General features: G+C 38.8%; 1 protein-coding gene across 3 annotated transcripts in view; it reads left to right on the top strand.

The window, feature by feature from the left end:
- The window catches only part of Cep112 (centrosomal protein 112), a 407,052-nt gene that overhangs the window by 145,606 nt on the left and 245,182 nt on the right, over window positions 1-16,264 (top strand). The window lies entirely within an intron of this gene.

Genomic DNA, 16,264 nt, shown 5'->3' with positions numbered 1-16,264 from the left:
ATGGGTAAGAGTAGGGGTAAAGGAAAGGGAAAGTGCCATGAGATAGCTGATTTTGATCTCTAGAAAGGTGGAAGGAGAAAACACCACCACAAAGCTGACCTCCATACATAGTCCCTTCCATCATGCATACACACACTCAATAGTTTTTTTTAAAAAATTAAAACTTGATTAAAATTTATGTTCTCTTTCTGTTATAAATTTTTTGATATTTTTGTTGGATATTTTATTTACATTTCTGATGTGATCCCCTTTCTTCATTTCCCCCCAACCCAGGAACTCCCTATCTCATCCACCTTCCTTCTGCTTCTATGAGGATGTGGCCCCACCCACCCACCAAGCCACTCCTACCTCTCCACCCTCTAATTCCCCCACACTGGGCATCCAGCCTTCACAGTTCAAAGGACCTCCTTTCTCACCTATGCCCAACAAGGCCCTCCTCCCCTACTTATAGAGCTGGAGCCATGGGTCCCTCCCTATGTTCAGGCTGGAAGTTTAGACTCTGGGAGCTCTGGTTGGTTGCTATTGTTGCTCTCCCCATGGGGCCACAAACCCTTTCAGCTCCTTCAGTCTTCTCTCTCACTCCTCCATTGGAAACCTCATGATCAATTCAATGGTTAGCTGTGAGCATCCACCTCTGTATATGTCAGGCTCTGGCAGACCTCTAAGGAAACAGCTATATCAAGCTTCTGTCAGCATGCACTTCCTGGCATCTACATCAGTCTCTACCTCTGGTGACTGCACATGGGATGGATACCCTTGTGGAACAGTCTCCAGATGGTCCCTCTTTCAGTTTCTGTCCCACTGTTTGTCTTCATATTTGATCACATGAGTATTTTGTTACTCCTTCTAAGAAGGACCAAAGCACCCACACTTTAGTCTTTCTTTTTCATGAGCTTCAGGTGGTCTGTGAGTTGTATCTTGGGTATTTTGAGCTTTGGGGCTAAGATCCAATTATCAGTGAGTGCATACCATGTGTGTTCTTTTATGATTGGGTTACCTCTAGTTCTATCCATTTGCCTAAGAATTTCATGAATTCATTGTTTTTAATAGCTGAGTAGTACTCCATTGTGTAAATGTACCACATTTTTTGTATCCATTCCTCTGTTGAAGGACATCTGGGTTCTTTCCAGCTTCTGGTTATTATAAATAAGGCTGTTATGAACATAGTGGAGCATGTGTCCTTGTTATATATCGGAGCATCTTCTGGGTATATGCCCAGGAGTGGTATAGCTGGGTCCTCAGGTAATGCTATGTCCAATTTTCTGAGAAACCACCAGACTGATTTCCAGAGTGGTTGTACCAGCTTGCAACCCTACCAACAATGGAGAAGTGTTCCTCTTTCTCCACATTCTTGCCAACATCTGCTATCTCCTGAGTTTTTTATTTTAACCATTCTGACTGGTGTGAGGTAGAATCTCAGGGTTGTTTTGATTTGCATTCCCTGATGACTAAGGATGTTGAACTAATATTTCTTTAGGTGTTTCTCGGCCATTCAAGTTTCCTCAGTTGAGAATTCTTTGTTCAGCTCTGTACCCCATTTTTAAATAAGGTTATTTGGTTGTTTGGAGTCTAATTTCTTGAGTTCTTTGTATATATTGGATATTAGCCCTCTATGGGATGTAGGATTGGTAAAGATCCTTTCCCAGTCTGTTGGTTGCCATTGACAGTGTCCTTTGCCTTACAGAAGCTTTGCAATTTTATGAGGTCCCATTTGTCAATTCTTGATCTTAGAGTATAAGCCATTGGTGTTCTGTTCAGGAACTTTCCCCCTGTGCCTAGGTATTCGAGGATCTTCCCCACCTTCTCTTCTATTAGTTTTGGTGTATCTGGTTTTATGTGAAAGTCCTTTATCCACTTGGACTTGAGCTTTGTACAAGGAGATAAGAATGTATTGATTTACATTCTTTTGCATGCTGACCTCCAGTTGAACCAGCACCATTTGTTGAAAATGCTGTTCTTTTCCACTGGATGGTTTTAGCTCCTTTGTCAAAGATCAAGTGACCATAGTGTGGGTTCATTTCTGGGTCTTCAATTCAATTCCATTGATCTTCCTACCTGTCTCTGTACCAATACCATGCAGTTTTTATCACTGTTGTTCTGTAGTACAGCTTGAGGTCAGGGATGGTGATTCCTCCAGAAGTTCTTTCATTGTTGAGAATAGTTCTCACTATCCTGGGTTTTTTGTTATTTCAAATGATTTTGCAAATTGCTCTTTCTATCTCTATGAAGAATTGATTTGGAATTTTGATGGGGATTGCATTGAATCTGTAGATTGCTTTTGGCAAGATGGCCATTTTTACTATATTAATACTGCCAATCTATGGGAGATCTTTCCATCTTCTGAGATCTTCTTCGATTTCTTTCTTCAGAGACTTGAAGTTCTTGTCATACAGATCTTTCACTTGCTTGGTTAGATTCACACCAAGGTATTTTATATTATTTGTAAATATTGTGAAGGGTGTCATTTCCCTAATTTCTTTCTCAGCCTGTTTATCCTTTGAGTATAGAAAGGCTACTGATTTGTTTGAGTTGATTTTCTATCCAGCCAGTTTGCTGAAGTTGTTTATCAGGTTTAGGCGTTCTCTGGGGGAGGTTTTGGGGTCACTTAAGTATACTATCATATCATCTGCAAATAGTGAAATTTTGACTTCTTCCTTTCCTATTTGTATCCCTTTGACTTCCTTTTGTTGTCTAATTGCTCTAGCTAGGATTTCCAGTACTTTATTGAATAGGTAGGGAGAGAGTGGGCAGCCTTGTCTTGTCCCTGATTTTAGTGGGATTGCTTCAAGTTTCTTTCCATTTAGTTCGATGTTGGCTACTGACTTGCTGTATATTGCTTTTACTATGTTTAGGTATGGACCTTGAATTCCTGATCTTTCCAGGACTTTTACCATGAAGGGATGTTGAATTTTGTCAAATGCTTTCTCATCATCTAGTGAGATGATCATATGGTATTTTTCTTTGAGTTTGTTTATATAGTGGATTATGTTGATGGATTTCTGAATATTGAACCACCGCTGCATTCCTGGGATAAAGCCTACTTGATCATGATGGATGATTGTTTTGATGCATTCTTGGATTCAGTTTGTGAGAATTTTATTGAGTATTTTTGCATCGATATTCATAAGGGAGATTGGTCTGAAGTTTTCTTTCTTTGTTCTGTTGTTTAGGTATGAGCATAATTGTGGCTTCATAGAGTGAACTGGGTAGTGTTCTTTCTGTTTCTATTTTGTGGAATTGTTTGAAGAGAGTTGGTATTAGGTCTTCCTTGAAGGGTCTGATAGAATTCTGCACTAAAACTGTCTGGTTCCAGACTTTTTTTTGCTGGGGAGACTTTTAATGACTGCTGCTATTTCTTTAGGGGTTATGGGACTGTTAAGGTGGTTTATCTGCTCCTGATTTAACTTTGATACCCGGTATCTATCTAGAAAATTGTCCATTTCATCCAAATTTTCTAGTTTTGTTGAGTATAGGGTTTTGTAGTAGGATCTGATGATTCTTTGAATTTCCTCAGTCTGTTGTTATGTCTCCCTTTTCATTTCTGATTTTGATAATTTGGATACTGTCTTTGTGCCCTCTGGTTAGTCTGGCTAAGGGTTTGTCTATCTTGTTGAGGACTAAGAGAGAGGTGGAAGGGGAGTGGTGTTCAGGAGAAGTTGGGTTTGGTTAGCTGATGGGTCTGGAGTGCCCCAGGCTCCGAGTTGCTGCTCTGGGGCTTAGGGCTGTGGGAGAGGGTTCTTACTCATTGCTCTGAGTGCTGTGGTTCCTCTAGGATGGCTTAGGATATGGTGTCTTCATGGGGGCAAACCAGCAAGTTGTCTGCCCCAACCAAAAGGACCAAGCAAAGGGGTGTTATGTTTTTATTGGGTGTCAATGTTTAAAACTTTAAGTAGAGGAAAGCAAACAAGCAAAACAATGAAGACCAGTTCAGCTTTGTAAAGTTTACTTGATCATGGAGTTTTCTTTTAAAAGTTTTAGAACCAGGTACTATAGTGAAAAAAAATTGGTTCAGAATCCATAGCACCCCATTCTAATAGTGTGGTTGAGTGGCTTTTATAAACAAAGAGATAGGAATGACTAACAGTTATTTCCTGATTGGTCCACTTTGCCTGCTGCCTTCTTTAGATATTACATGGAAGCCTTCAGCCTGGGATTGGCTAAGGGTCATTGTGGTAACTTACTTCTGCTCTGCTGCTTACAGATGGCCTATAGTATCAGGTTAACTTAAAACCTGCTTGCACAACTGACATTGTAGATGGAAGTTCCTTTGCACCAAATTTTGTTTAGGTAGAAATACTGGTTTAAGCCAGTTTATGATTTGAACAATATGTAGGCACTAAACCATTAATTAGCTAGATGCACATGTTCATAAGTATCTTGAGAAGATAATTGTAGAACCTGAGAGGGAATATTGCCAAAGAATGAAACCAGAGGGCAGTGCAATGTCAAGACTACAGCAGAGAACACTCATGCAGTTGTAAATATTAACAGGTTTTTTTTTCTGCTTAATGAGTAGTATTAACAGACTAAATCTATAAATATGCTTTTATAAAAGACACAACTAGAATAAAATTAACCGAAACTTTTGTTAAAAGGATGGTGGAAATGTTTCACTTCTTTTCAGGGGAAATGAAGGAGAACTGTATTAAAACATCATACAAATTAGAATTAATACAAGTCAGCAAACTAGAGCAAAGGGCTTGTGTTTGTGTGTCAAAGGCAGGCCTGCTTGTGTCCCGTGTTTGGGAAGGTGTTAGGGACGCACAGAGAGGTCACAGTCATCTTGTACTTCCACAGTTTTCTCTGTCTATTAGACTGCAGAGATGAACCAGATGAATTTTCTACTTTCTACTGTATAGTGGCAATTAAATTTTTACTCTTGTAAATCAGTTCTGAAATTTAGCAGACCATACACAAAATATTTTATTTCTAAAATTTGACATATCAAAAAGACATGTTATTTACCATAATGTAATAAAACTGGAAATTCAATTTGAACTGAAACTCCCATATTGACTTCACCAAAATGAAAGAGTTTTGCTCTCTGAAAGACTCCAATAAATTACCAAAAAAAGAAAGGCTGGGGAAAAATATTTTAATTTCTACATTTCAAAGAATTTGAGTATAAAATATGGATGATATCAATATAACTCAATAAAAAGACAAATAGCCCAATCAAAAATAGGCAAAAAATCTTAGAAACACCTCACAGAAGATATATTAATGATGAGTAAGCACAGGAAAAGGTCTCAAATATCTCACTAATGAGATGCAAATGAAACCAAAATGATATGTCACTCTTCTTTAGACTGAATAGCTAGAATGATAAAGATGAGCAAAGGATAAGAAGTGTGACACAGTTGGAGTGCTTATATGTTATTAGAAAACATGTAAAATAGTGTTGTCATTTTAGAAGGTTGCCAGTTAGTTAAATAGCCAAATATACTGTATATCAGGGATTCTTGTATTTAATGAAAAAAAGTAAAAACAGGTGTAGATAAGAACTTAAGCACAAATATTGATGGCAACTTTCTTCACAAATGTCCCAAACTTCAGTAATTCAGATACTACTCAACAAATGAAAGGATGAACATGAACGGGAGCTAATAAATAACATGCAGGGCAATGAAAAAGATTGGGTATTGATAATTCTCAACAAATGGATGTCTCAAAGCCTGTGGATGAACGAATATAAAACCAGAAAAGTCTATACCAAATGGTTTCTAATCTCTGAGTTCTGTTAGAATACTTTAGACTATGTTGAGGCTTCTTTAAATCTCACAACAACTGAATGCATTTCAAAGCCAGGGGTCTTGTCTCATTCTTTGGGTAAATTTTTATTTTGTATAAGTTGGAAAGTTTTTTATCATGCCAAATTGTTTTTGATTGTACCACTTGGGTGAATTTGAGACTTGGGTTGTGATTTTAGTCACCTGCACCCAGAGACTGCAGGTCCTCATGGAGCACTCCAGAACAGAGGATGTGCTTGGCCACAAGGCCAGTCTTAATCAATGTAAAAGAATTAAAATGATGCTCAGTGTGTTCTTTCAGCCACATTATTGTAACTTAGAAATAAATGACAAAAAAAATCAGTGAAACACTCAAATATTTGAAACATATAAACAATAGAATTTTTAAAATAATTCATGTGTCACAGTAAAACAAAGAAAATAGGAGAATATTTTGACCCAATTTAAAGCAAAAATTATGATATACCAATTTTTTTTCAGTTCAGGTAAAGCAATAAATTAAGAAAAATTTATAGCTTGAAGTACCTATATCCAAAGAGAAAATTCTTAAGCCAGCATCCTCACCTTCACCCTATGAACAGAGAAACAGTAAAGCGAGTGTGTGTAGAGAAGCAGGAGGGCTAGCAGTGCGAGAGGAACCCCTGGAGGGTAGATGGAGAAGTGGAGAACAGTGGGTCCAGCCCAGATGATGGTTCAGAAACATTATCACAGTTGGCTAAAGTTACACTCCCAGAACAAAGAACAGGGGAAATGAGAGGAGATGAGAGGAGAGAGGACACCACTGTGGACTAATGTAGTATGGCATGCAGATAGAAAGAAAAAGAAAAGATTACTTGGTTATGTCATAAGAGGCAGAAGTCCCCATTTATGATTTTTCTGCAGATAACATGTTTTATTAATTTTTACTTATTGAGAATTTTAAGGACATATATTCACAGTCACAGCTCACTCCACAGATTCTCCTTCTCACTTTATCCCATCCTAATCTCCTTCATCCCCTAGATTGAGTTTCTTCAGACTCATGTCAATACACACACACACACACACACACACACACACACACACTATTTTATGTCTTTATCTAAAGTCAAAGATCCATTAATGAGACATATATATTTGCTTTGCTAAGTCTGGCATATTTCACTTATAAGACAATGGCCAATTGTATCAATTCTCTAGCAAACAGCATTCACTCTTAAAGGTATTTTTGGCGGGGAGGTAATTACCTTTATTATTATTATTATTTTACAATCTACTCATTCCCCTCCCTCGGTCTGCCCTCCCACAGTTTTTTGTCTCATTCCTCCTTGCCCCTGTCTCCAAGATGATGTTTTAGCCCCACCAGGCTTCCTCACTCCTTGGGACCTCAAGTCTCTTCAGAGTTAGGCTTGCATCTTCTTCCACTGAGGCCAGAGCAGGCAGTCCTCTGAGGTACTTGTGTTGGAGGCCTCTGACTAGCTCCTGTATGCTGCTTAGTTGGTGGTTCAGTGTTTGAGAGATCTCAGTGGTCCAGGTTAGTTGACACTGCTGGTCTTCCTATGGGGTTGCCCTACTCCTCAGCTTCTTCCAGCTGTTCCCTAATTCAACAACAGGGGTCCCTGACTTCAGTCCAATGGTTGAGTGTATCTGCGCCTGATTCAGTCAGATGCTTTTTGGGCCTCTCAGGACAGCCATGCTAGGCTTCTGTCTATATGTACACACACCATAGCATCAGTAATAGTGTCAGGCCTTGGAGCCTCCTCTTGAGATGGATCTCAAGTTGGGCTGGTCACTGGACCACCTTTTCCTGTCTCTTCTTCATTTTTATCCCTGCAGTTCTTTGAGACAGGAACAATTCTGGTTCAGAGGTTTGACTATGGGATAGCAACCCTATCTCTCCACTTGATGCCCTGTCTTTCTCCTGAAGGTGGACTCCTTGAGTTTCCTCTCCCCACTGTTGGGCATTTCATCTAAGGTCCCTCCCTTTGAGTCCTGAGAGGCTCTCACCTCCCAGGTCTCTGGTACATTCTAGAGGATCTCCCCCTTCCACAGGTTGTATATTTCAATTCATTCTTCTGGCCCTCTGGGCTTCTCTCCTGTCCCCACCCCCATACATGATCCTGTTCTCCTTTTCCCCTCTCCCACCCAGGTCCCTCCTTTCCTCCCTCTGTTTTCTTCTTCCTCCCAAGTGGGATTGAATCATCCTCACTTGGGCCCTTCTGCATGGTAACCTTCTAGAGTTCTGTGTGTTGTACCCTAGATATTCTGTACTTTTTTTTTTTTTTTTTTTTTTTTTTTTTGGCTAATATCCACTTATTAGTGAGTACATACCATGCATGTCCTTTTGGGTCTGAGTTACCTCACTCAGGATGATATTTTCTAGTTCCATCTATTTGCCTGTAAAACTCATGATGTCCTCATTCTTAATAGCTGAATAGTATTCCATTGTGTAAATAAAGCAAATTTTCTGTATCCATTCATTTATTGTGGGACATATGGCTTGTTTTCAGCTTCTGGCTATCACAGATAAGGCCTCTATGAACATAGTGAAGCACATGCCCCTATGGCATGGTAGGGCATCCTTTGGGTATATGCCCAGGAGTGGTATAGCTGAGTCTTTAGGTAGATCTATTTCCAATTTTCTGAGGAATCTCCAGATTGATTTCCAGAGTGGTTGTACCAGTTTGCAAATCTTACCAGCAATGGAGGAGTGTTCCTCTTTCTCCACATCCTTGCCAACATGTGCTGTCACCTGAGATTTTGATCTCAGCCTTTCTGATTGGTGTAAGGTGGAATCTCAGGGTTGGTATGATTTGCATTTCCCTTAAAGAAATGTTGAGTCCTTAGTCATCAGAGAAATGTAAATGATTTCACTCTTCTTTATGGATGAATACTGCTCTGGTCTATATACCACAGTTCTTTCTTTATCTTTCTCGTAACATACACTTCAGCTTATTCTGCTGCACTAAACATGGATATGCTTGAAGTTCTTTGGTGTGTGTGTGCCTGATTGTTTCAGGTGTACACCCAGAATAGGAGCTGGACCACATGACAGTTCTTTGTATAATCTACATAATACTGTCAGATATAAGCTAGGAAAGACACCATCCCATCCCATCTGTTCCCTGGTTGGCCTCTTTTGCTGTGCAGAAGCCTTTTCATACAGCACTGCTTGTCATCTGTCTTTTCTTTCCTGCTCTGTTGAAGTCTTCTTCATCAAGTTCCTGACTGTGCCTGTATCCTAAATGTTTCTCCCTGGTTTTTTCAACACTTTCAGCTCTTAAATTAGTCTTCCATTCATTTAGTTGATTTTTGTGTTGTCTGAAAGCCTGAGTTCTAGTTTTATTTTTCTTCTACTTGTGGACATCTGGTTTTTCTCCCACCATTTGTTGACAAGGTTGTCTTTTTTATAATGTATGGTTTTGGCATATTTGTCAAGATCTAGGTTGCTCTAGCTGTTTATTTAGGGTCCTCCCTCCTGGTACACTTGTGTGTGCTTCTCTTTTTGTTATTTGTTGCTCAGTCGAGTTATTTGAGAAAAGGTGTTGTGCTGTGTCCAGCACTGCTCTCTTGTCTCAGGATTGCTCTGGCTCTCTGGGATCTCGGTGCTGCCATAAGGACTTTAGAGTTTGTTTCCCTAGGTACATGAGTAATCTTACTGGAATTTTGATGCAGTTTGTATTGAATCTGTGATTTGCTTGTAGAAATATAGGCATTTTCATGATAGTCTGTCCATTCATAAGAATGTGAGTTCTTCCTCATGCCTTCTTCATTTTTTCTCATTATTTAAAAATTTTTATTGTAGATATCCTTCACTTCTTTGTTAGATTTACTCTCCAGTATTTTATTTATTTTAAGCTCTTATGAGATTATTTTCCTGATTTCTTTCTTGGTGAGCTCATTTGGGGAGGGGGATGGAAAATTACTGGCTTTTATTTCTTGATATTGGATACCGCTGCTTTGCCAAGTGTTTATCAGTGCTGTAACATTTATGGTGCATCTTTATCGTCTTTTGTGTATAGGACTATATTGTCTGCAAGCATAGATGAACTTCATTCTTGTTACCTTTCACGACCTCTAGGATTGTGCTGGATAATGTGGGAGTGGACACCATCGTTCCATACCTGATTCCATCAAAAATACTTTGTTTTTACTTTTTTATATAATATTACCTATAGGTTTGTTGTATATAGACCTTATTATCATGAGACATGTATTTCTTAATAATTTCTTCAGGACTTTGGTTATGAAGAGATGTATGATGATTTTTTTAGAAATTATTGAGATGATCATGAGATATTTTCTCTTTGATTACTCTTATATGATGTGAACATTTACTAATTTACATATACTGAACCATCTTTATGATTAAATCCAAATTAATCAATTGTGAATGACAATTTAAATGTATTAATTGAATTTGAAATTTTTTGCATTGTTATTCATCAGAGATATTAACCTTTTATTTATTTTTAATGTATCTGTGTGTATGTGTGCATATATGTATGTGCCCTTATTTTGTTTGGGTAACAATGTAATGCCAGCTTGGCAAAATATATAAAAGAACTGAAAGACCTGATAATAATGTAATCTCAAGAGCCATTATTGGTATTATAATTTAATTATTTCATTTTTAAGATTATAATTACATCATTTTTCCCTTCCCTTTTCTCTTTCCAAATCCCCTTATAAAACCCTGCTTGCCCTCTTTTTTCATTAATTTCATGGCCCCCTTTTAAATTAATTGTTACATATGTGTGTGTACAACAGGAGATATATATGGAACAGGATATATATATATATATATATATATATATATATATATATATACACACACACACATATACACACACACATACACATTCACACACAGGACATATATATCCTGTATATATATGTATATCCATATGTACAATGTTACTTGTATGTATATGCACATTATTTTGTTGTATGACAGTTTTATATTTTGAGAGTAAGTACATATATAAATTATACATTCACACAATGCATTTCCATCATACTTACCTCCCATCCCTACCCTCCTATTCTTTCTAGATCCTCCCTTCACGTCACCCTCCAAATTTCATTATTTCTTTGTCCCATGTCTCACTCCCCCTCTTCTTTACAACCCACTGCATTCAGTTAATGCTGAACGCCCATGGATTCAGGGGTAAGGCCATCGACTGGATCATCCTCAGCTCACAGAGACTGCACTCACAAAGGAAACAGCGTCCCCTTCCCTAGCAGCACTGACTCTCATTAGGTTCTTAGCTGGAGGTTGGGGTCCATATCTACCATCCATGATGGAATATTGACTGGTTTTATCTTGTGCAAGCAACTACAGCTGCTATGATCTCATTTATGCAGCAGCCCTGCCATGTCCAGAAGATACTGTATTGCTGTAGTCTTCCCTGACTTATGGCTTGTACAGTCTTTCCCACCCTCTTTCTACAATGTTACCTGAGCTTTGTGGACAGGTCATGTGACATAGATGTTCCATGTATAGGTGAGCCATCCACCAACACTTGTTCTCTGAAGTTTGACTATTTGTGAGTCTCTTTATTAACTGCAGCTCACTATACAAAGATGTTTCTCTGATGAGGACTGGGAGCTGTACTAGTCTATGGCTATAGAGATACATATTTAGAAGGTAATAGCAGTAGACTTGACCGTGGGGTGAACTCTCTAGCTATAGGTCCTTGTCCATATTAACAGTAACAGCTATGCGTTTCCTCCTGTGGAATGGGCCAGAAAGCACTCGACTACTCTCACAATATACATGCCACTATTGAGCTCATGGCTGTATCTTGCCTTGCCAGTTCAGTCACAGAGTTTACAGCTCAGTCTGACTGTGAGAACATTATTTTAATAACCTTACCCATACATAAAATGAGGTAGCCATCAAATGTGGATAGTTAGAGATGACAGGTAACATTTGGAAATTTGCTTTTGGGAATACCATGTCTATTGGATCACTCCTCAGACCATCTCTGTTCTGTGCTATGCCAGGCTTATTTCCAACTCCACCACACCTGCCAGACCACCATAAGAGTCCATGTGTTTACGTTCTTCTGCTCATGTCTCTGTGAGCTGAGTAAGTTCACACAGGGCCCTAAGTAGTGCATGCTTCTGGTATCCTTTTACTTTTCTACATTCCCTGTCTCCATGGCCTGCTTTCAAGAGAAGTGCTTGCCAAGCCTGGGTTGCTGGGTGGCGTTAATTCACACTTTTGAATACTAATAGTGATGACACAAGCAGGATGTTCTTTTGGTTGTCTCTTGTTGAAGGAATGGTTTCTATTACATAGAGTTTCCAAGTAGAATCAGATTTCCAAGATATGAAAGCACCATTTGTATAAGTACTGAGGGATTCCATGTGTGATGGAATACATACAGCTAGCCTTTTCACACATCAATCAAGTGATTCTTACTGGGGGAGCTTGAATAAATGTTGAACAAAATGTTAAAATATAATGGGAATACGTGCTAGATGAGAATCTCCCATTCAAGATTATCAATTATATAAATAGTATGTGGCTGGTATAGATTAAATTCTGCAAGAGAATGAAGCAGTAGATTCATCTAGGACTTATATTTTTAATCTCTATTTAGTCGGGCATATAAATAATTATTTATTTAGCTTTCTGCTAGCTTTTTTCTTCTTTATCTGTGTAGATTTGTGGGTGTGCATGGATATGTATCCAGTTTGTGCATACATGTGAACATGAGTGTGTGTGGGTACAAAGGTTTGAAGTTGATCTCAGAGGTCACCCTTAATAGCTCTGCCACCTTATTCACTGAGTCAGGCTCTGTCATGGAGGAATGGATACAAAAAACGTGGTACATTTACACAATGGAGTATTACTCAGCTATTAAAAATAATGAATTTGAGAAATTCTTAGGTAAATGGATGGAACTAGAAATTAACATCCTGAGTGAGTTAACCCAATCACAAAAGAACACACATGGTATTTACTCACTGGTAAGTGGATGTTAGCCCAAAAGCTTAGAATAGCGAGGACTCAACTCACAGACCACATGAAGCTCATGAAGAAGGAAGACAAAGTGTGGATGCCTCGGTTCTACTTAGAAGGAGTAACAAAAATACTCAAGTGAGCAAATATGAAAACAAAGTGTGGGACAGAAACTGAAGGAGGGGCCATCTGAAGACCATTCCACCTGGGTATCCATCCCATGTACAGTCAGTCACCAAATGTAGACACTGATGTGGATGGCAGGAAGTGCATGCTGACAAAAGCCTGATATAGCTGTTTCCTTAGAGGTCAGCCAAAGGCTGACACATTCAGAGACTGACGTTCATAGCTAACCACTGATCTGATCAAGGGTCTCCCAGCAGAGAAGCTAGAGAGAAGACTGAAGGAGCAGAAAGGGTTTGTGGCCCCAGGAGGAGAGTAACAATACCAACCAACCAGAGCTCCCCAAGGCCTAAACCACCAGCCTGGGAGGACATAGGGAGGGACCCATGACTCCATCTGTACATGAAGGGGAGGACAGCCTTATTGGGCATAGGTGGGAGAAGAGATTCTTGGTCCTATGAAAAATGAACACTGAGTGGGGGAGAATTTGAGGGTGGGGAGGTAGGAGTGGGTGGGTAGGTAGGGGGCACATTCTCTTAGGAGCATGAGGAGGGGGTATTGTATAGGAGGTACCTTGGTGGTGGGGCGATGGGGGTAAGGGGATAAAATCTGAATTGTATATATAATATCCAATAAAAATAAATAAAAAAAAGACTTAGTTCTGAACCTGGCTTTTTTTCTTTACTTTAGAATGAATGTCAGCTGAAAACCATCTTCTCAAATCTTTTCTCTCAAAATAAATAGCCAGGATTGGCTATGAGACTATAAGTTTTCAACCTCATCATAAATCCAGAATGACTGAGTTAACTGAAATTATGGGAAGCATAAAGCATAGCTTCTAAAACTTAGACAATTTATAGAAACCGCTGAACACCTGAACTACCTATACTACAAAACATTAGAGCATCTGATCTTCAGCCTTCTGGCCCAGGATCATCTGACAGACCTAGTGATGCAGAATTATTAAGAGCTGATTACTCTGGCTAGGCAGATATAATCAGTCAACTATTCTTCAAGTGTGTCCTTTGCTGGACAGTAATTTGTCTGTAGATGAAAAGAGGCAATTCTTGCCTAGTGGCTGTCTCACCACAACTGGAGTAACTCCAAAGATGCTCAATTTCTTCCTAGAATCCAAGACAGGAAGCTGTTAGGAACATACAAGTCTCTAATCAAAATGAACACTAATACAGAAATGTTTGTAATGTCAATTCTGTGGACTTCTGACGTTTTGAAAACCAACTATCCATGTATCCATGTAAGGCAATCTGGACTGTTGTCTGTTAACTCCTCTCAGCTATTTCTAAATAAAATATAGAAAACAGCCTAACAATAAACTCAAAGCCATGAATTTGCTATAGGCCCTCAACTCACAGGCTAACCATCTCAAATCAGTTAAAAAATTTAAAGAAGGACTGGGTCTAAGCCTTGTATTTCTAAATGTGTTATATAGGCACAGTGCCTATGAGAGTAACAATATTCATCTCACTTTTATATCAATAAGAAGCTTGTACCAATGAAAACCTTAAATTTGAAATCAGAATAAATTTTGTACCATTTAAGAAATTATAACTTCATCTTAGTAACAATTATACATATTTCTACGAATAGATTATGGCTACGCAATAAAGCCTAGCTAATCCTCCCTGTTCCAACAAAACCATTACTTTTCCCTAGAAAGACAACCCAATATTAACCACCTCAGTCTCCAAGCCCAGGGAATAGGAGCGCCAACTCTTCATTAACTTCTTCAAGCTGATTATGGGCATTGAGATATTAGAAGAGGGCCGGGGGGAAGGGTAAATTGATAAGCCTCTGACTCTGTATCTTCACTGTATTCGGCTGAAATTCCAGGACATCAGAGGATCAAGCAGGTCTGCTCAGCTTGCTTGATGAGTAGATATACCAAGGCTGTGTATTCTGCAATATCCAATTTTAGTATCAAGATAATTTTTTGTTTGAATTCTGGAATCTAGTCTTCTGGCAGCCTGCCTCTGTCATGTCTAATCTATATAATTCTGGGAGTTTCTATGAGGGTGTGCTCCCACCAACCTCCCATTACCACCTCCTGCCCTTGAAATTCCCCAACACTAGGGAATCCAAACTTTCAAGCACCAAGGCCATCCACTTCCACTGATGCCTGGCTAGGCCACCCTCAACTACATATACAGGTGGAGCCATGAGTCCCTCCCTTTGTGTTCTCTGGCTGGAGATTCTAGAATGGCTACTCCAGCTTGTTTCTTAGGACTATTTGCTTGAAAAAAATTTTTCCAGTCTTTTACTCTAAGGTAGAGTCTGTCTTTGTCACTGAGGTGGGTTTCCTGTATGCAGCGAAATGCTGGATCCTGTTTATGTATCCAGTTCATTAGCCTATGTCTTTTAATTGGGGAATTGAGTCCGTTGATGTTAAGAGATATTAAGGAACAGTGATTGTTGCTTCCTGTTATTTTTTGTTATTACAAGTGGAATTATCTTTGTGTGGCTATCTTCTTTTGGATTTGTTGGAAGAGGATTACTTTCTTGCTCTTTCTAGGGTATAATTTTCCTCCTTGTATTGGAGCTTTCCTGCTATTATCCTTTGTAATGCTGGGTTTGTGGAAAGATACTGCATAAATTTTGTTTTGTTGTGGAATATCTTGGTTTCTCCACCTATGGTAATTGAGAGTTTTTCTGGGTATAGTAGCCTGGGCTGCCATTTGTGTTCTCTTAGGGTCTGTATGACATCTGTCCAGCATCTTCTAGCTTTTATAGTATCTGGTGAGAAGTCTGGTGTAATTCTGATAGGTCTGCCTTTATATGTTACTTGGCCTTTTTCCCTTACTGCATTTAATATTCTTTCTTTGTTTTGTGCATGTGGTGTTTTGATTATTATGTGACGGGAGGTATTTCTTTTCTGGTCTAGTGTATTTGGTGTTCTGTAGACTTCTTGTATGTTTATGGGCATTTCTTTTTTTTAGGTTAGGGAAGTTTTCTTCTATAATTTTGTTGAAGATATTTATTAGCCCTTTAAGTTGGGAATCTTCACTCTCATCTATATCTATTATCCTTAGGTTTGGTCTTCTCGTTGTCTCTTGGATTTCTGGGATATTTTGTGTTAATAATTTTTTGCATTTTGCGTTTTCTTTGATAGTTTTGTCAATATTTTCTATGGTACCTTCTGCACCTGAGATTCTCTCTTCTATTTCTTGTATTCTGTTGGTGATGTTTGCGTCTATGACTTCTGGTTTCTTTCCTAGGTTTTCTATCTCCAGGGTAGTCTCCCTATGTGATTTTTTTTTAATTATTTCTACTTTCATTTTTATGTCCTGGATGGTTTTGTTCAATTCCTTCACCTGTTTGGTTATGTTCTCTTGTAATTCTTTAAGAGATTTTTGTGTTTCCTTTTTAAGGGTGTCTACCTGTTTACCTGTGTTCTCCTCAAATTCTTCGAGAGTGTAGTTTA

This window comes from Arvicanthis niloticus, chromosome 6 (assembly GCF_011762505.2).
Source record: "Arvicanthis niloticus isolate mArvNil1 chromosome 6, mArvNil1.pat.X, whole genome shotgun sequence".
Lineage (NCBI taxonomy): Eukaryota > Metazoa > Chordata > Mammalia > Rodentia > Muridae > Arvicanthis > Arvicanthis niloticus.
Note: the sequence above shows the minus strand (reverse complement) of the source record. Positions and strands in the feature narration are given on the sequence as shown.